Here is a 5000-nt window from a genome sequence, read left to right on the forward strand (position 1 = left end):
CCTTTCACTTTTCTTTTAAAGTCTTTCCCTAATTCATCTTTCAATACCTGTATTCCCCTTTATGTTATCTTTTTTTTTATTTCCATATTCCCCTTATCCCTGTTCTCAACACTCACTCCATCCTTTTTTGGTCTTTTTACAATCCTTTCCCTTCTTTTTCCTCCTTCTCGTTTTCCTCCTCCATTTGGTCACCTCCACTCTGAGACATCATCTCCGTTCTATCCTCCCCCATGTCGACGCAGACCATAAACATCTTCCAGGGATTTCTCTTCGTAATTTACGGGTTTCGAGGCTGGAGACAACAAGACCTCTCCAAGTCGAAGAAGAAGAAGAGGAAGAAGATGAAGACAGGAAGAATCTGAAGAAGGTAAAGAAAAAAAGACGGATAAAAAGTGAACGTAAAAGGGAGAGAGGCGAGGAAGAAGAAAGTGGTGAAGAATACCAAAGTGAAGAAAGAAGAGAAGAATGAGAGAGAAAAGAAAAAAAAAGTGAAGAAGAAGAAATAGAAAATGAAAAATAAGAGGAATAAGAAGGAGAAATAGAAGGAGTAAAAGGAAATGCAAAAGAAGGAGAAGGGTCACAGAGAAGAAGAATAGAGAAGGAGGCAAAGAAGGAGGAAGAGTAAAATGAGGTGGAAGAGATGCTGATGAACGAAGACAAGATAAAAGGCAAAGTAAAAATAAGAGAGTGAAATAGAGGAAGAGAAGACAACGGCAAAATGAATGAATATGAAGAAAAAAGGAGTAGAACAAAATGATAATTAAGAACTAATTACTAAGTAGAAAAAGGGTGAAATAGAAACAAGAAAGAGAAAAGACAAAGAAAAAGACAGGATTGAAAGGAAATAATAATGAAACAAATATTACATATAAGAAAATTTGACAGCATTTGGGGACACAGAAACATATATGCTCATGAGAAAGACATGAGTTTAAATAAAGAAGGATACCATCGTGTTGATATTGTTATTATCATTGTGTTGGTTTTGGATTTTATTACTCCTTATTGTGGTTCCTGTTGTTGTTCGAGACATATGATACCTTATGTTTTTAACTTATTTTTTCTTTTAATTTCATGTCATCACGAAGGAGATTGACAATGCGCTCATCGGAGACATATACGGAAACTGATACGAAGTAAAGCCAAGGGGTCGAACCTCATATCAGACATGTCAAAGTAACCGTGACTAACCACTGCGCCATCAAGAGAGATATAAGTTGAGTACAATTTCTTATATTTGTATGCTCGAGCTGCATACATATACACGAATTTTGAAATCAACCCATCCCCACTATGATGGTACAATGATAGTATGTGCGCGTGGACAAGTGTTTTACACACACACTGAATGGTCCCCAGTGCAGATATTTCCGTATATGTCTCCGACGAGCGCATTGCCAGTCTCGTTCGTGATGACATGGAATTAAAAGTAAAAAAAAAAAAGTTAATGTGGTTGAAAAAAGATTAATATCTGCACTAGGGACCATTCAGTGTGTGAGTATAACACTTGCCCACGCGCACATACTATCATTGTACCATCATAGCCGGGATTACAAAATTTGTGTATATGTTGAAATATTACTTATTTTCATTTAATTTTAGTGCGGGCGGAAATTTATAATTTACAAACTCCTCCTAGGTTTTTCAAAATAAACCCCTATAACCATATATATTCTGACGATAAATAAATTAGATACATTTCTTCACCTTTTAGCTGTAGACATTTATTGTCAATCCACACACACACACTCACACACATACGCAAAAGAATGTGTACATGATATTTGTGTTTGTGTATGCATGTATTTTCAAACTAGGGCTTCCCAACCTTCGGGTAGGGGGGCACAAGCTATGTTTTACTTAAAAAATATTTTGGTTAGGGTTAAGGGTTTAAGTTAGGTGTGGTATGGTTAGGTTAGGGATTATTCACGAACTCGCAGCAACGCGCGGGTAATTTGGCTAGTATATATATATGTATATATATATACATATATATATATATATATATATATATATATACATACATATATGTATATCTATCTATCTATCTATCTATATATATACATATATATACATATATATATGTATATATATATACATATGTATACATATATATATGTATGTATATATATATATACATATATATATATATATATATATATATATATATATATATGTGTGTGTGTGTGTGTGTGTGTGTGTGTGTGTGTGTGTGTGTGTGTGTGTGTGTGTGTGTGCGTGCGTGTGTGTGTGTGTGTGTGTGTGCGCGTGTGTGTGTGTGTGTATATGTCTGTATGTGTGTGTGTGTGTGTGTGTGTGTGTGTGTGTGTGTGTGTGTGTGTGTGTGTGTGTGTGTGTGTGTGTGTGTGTGTGTGTGTGTGTGTGTGTGTGTGTGTGTGTGTGTTTGTGTGTGTGTTTGTGTATGTATTGATATGTCTGGCGTATATTTTCAATAACACATACTATGTTAAACACAGCAGGATTTTGACACAGATTGATTTTCTTACTGATATTTTAAATTTTACTAACAGTATATCTCATTTCACTTCCATAGCCTTCCATTTTAAATGACGTTTTGACTTCAGGGAGTCATCTTCAGAATATAATACTAGAATTAACAGTCATACACAACTGTATAATACACAATTGATAACTTTTTACATATAACATGGGTTAGATATAGGCCTCTAAGGAATGCTGTATGGTTCATGCTGACCACTTACTAGGTGGGACACTTCGCTCAGGAAGGGGAGGGGAAGAAGTAGGAGAGGATGGGTCAGGTAGGTTAGTTCATCTTCCATGGACGCCCTGCTGGTCTAAAGGGTGTTCGTGAGGTGGAAGAGGGGGAGAGGAAGGAGGTGGGTGTTGCTACCCATGGGCTTCATATCTCGATGAGGAATTAAAGAGGGGAATAGCAGAAGTCATATTAGATTGTATGTTGATTATCGGAGCTCTTTCCCCTTATGTGGATAGATTCTAGCATTTTCAGGTTTTTTTTTATTACACTGTGCGAATATCTTGGTGTTATTGACAATAGTCTTTCCATCAAGTACAGCCTGGTGGTATTGGAGATGTTGTTTGATTGCTGTTTGTTGTAAATGTAAGGACAACCGTCTACTGAGTTGGCACGTCGTAAACCAAATGTTTGCAGAATTACGTGTGCGCAGTCTCTAAAAGTACAACGGTATTCATATATAATATTGGCTGTCGATAATATTCCGCCATTGCCATACAGGTTATTCTTCATGACCAGGGAACAAATACGGAGGTTGTCGTAGAATATGGTTCCTCTTAATCTATCGTAATCACTTACTCATTTACAATTCCTACGTATGATTTCTTTCTTTCCTTTTTTTTTTTTCTCACCGTGTTGGTTAGAGCTGCAAAAGATATTCTGATAGAATACAATGACGGTCTTAGCAGTTTGTTCCAACGTTTTAATGGTAACCTTGCGTTCTATCAAAGTCTTGATTGGAGTCACCATTACTCACAAGCATCTGGCGTAGGTAAGTAACCTCTAAATGGACCATGTGCCACAAGGAGCAAATAGGAATTGCCTGCCAGACATATACCCTAATGACGCCTTTCTTATAATTAAGAGAGAGTTCGCCGAGGCCATTCTTGCATTTACCACTATCGGTAGGTTTGTGATACACCTTAGTTTTGAAGTTATCAGAAATCGCTTTATCCAGTACATCAAAGAAAAGAATCATATTGTTAACATTGAGCTCTGTTGTCAATTGTAACCCAGAATGGTTTGAAGATTAGATATGAGTTGTTCAAGCATATGCATATCAGAAACATAAACAAAAATGCCTTTAAGGTACCTAAGATATAAATGCGGTTTCATAACTAGGGATTGTGAGGCTTCATTCTCTACATAGGAGATGAAAGCTTGATCATAAAGGACTTCCAAAGGAGAGCTCATGGTGACACCATGTATCTGGGCAAAGAATTTACCTTGTGGGCATTTGAAAGGGGTTTCCGTAGTACAAGCAAGAAAGATCTCCTTTATGATGGTTTAGGCATTCTAAGGGGTGGTAGTATCGGATGATGGTAAACATAGTCAAGAATTATATCAGTTGTTCTTAAAATTGAAATGTTAGTGAATAAATTATGGGCATCGTGGGAAGCCATAATGCCCACGGGATTTGTTGCTCCTTAGTACAACAATGATCTTATCTGTAGACCTGTGAGAGTAAAGGTTAGGAATAAAAGGGGTAGTTGTATTATTCAAACACTTAGACAGGGAGTAGGTAGGGGTGGAGGTCTGGGAGATAAAGGGCATCAGAGGGTTACCAACCTTATGGGTTTTAACATTGCCATAGAAAGAACCAGGGGCAAAATCATCAGTAATCATATAAAGTTTTAGGTCAACATTAACAGCATTCACAACGTTAATGAGGGAATTAACCTTAGATTTAAGTTGACAAGTGGGGTTGTGGATGATGGGCCCAAACTTAGAACAATTCTGCAAGCTTTGAGGTCTAGAATGGCGTAAGACAAGACTTTATAAGCAAATAGGAAGTGAGTATTGAGGGAGAGTGTCTGGAGGAAGCGGATAGCTTTAAATACTTGGGTGCGAATGTGACGGGAAAGGGAGAGATTGAACTGGAGGTAGAATGTAGATGGAGAGATGCATGCAAATTCCTTGGGGGATTAAAAAGTTTAATGAATAATAGCTGGGAATGAATGCTATGAGAAGATTGTATGATGGAGTGAATGTGGGTGGTTGGGTCATGTACCAAGTTCCACAATTAGGACTACAAATCGAGAACTACTGACGATTAGTGGATGACCAAAGGATGTATTCCTTATTGATGTGGTCTTCATGAAGGCAGAGAACAGCAAGACATATCTACACTATTTGTTGAGAATTCAGGTATCCCTTAGTCTATATCAGTCTTAGTTATTAAGTCATCCAGATACATCTGTGTATCTTAACTTTTACTGAACTGAACAGTTCCTGTATTCAAGTCTAGGTAATGATGGCGTAATCG

Source organism: Oratosquilla oratoria, chromosome 31 (genome assembly GCF_046742065.1).
Source record: "Oratosquilla oratoria isolate Oo_2021 chromosome 31, ASM4674206v1, whole genome shotgun sequence".
NCBI classification, from domain to species: domain Eukaryota; kingdom Metazoa; phylum Arthropoda; class Malacostraca; order Stomatopoda; family Squillidae; genus Oratosquilla; species Oratosquilla oratoria.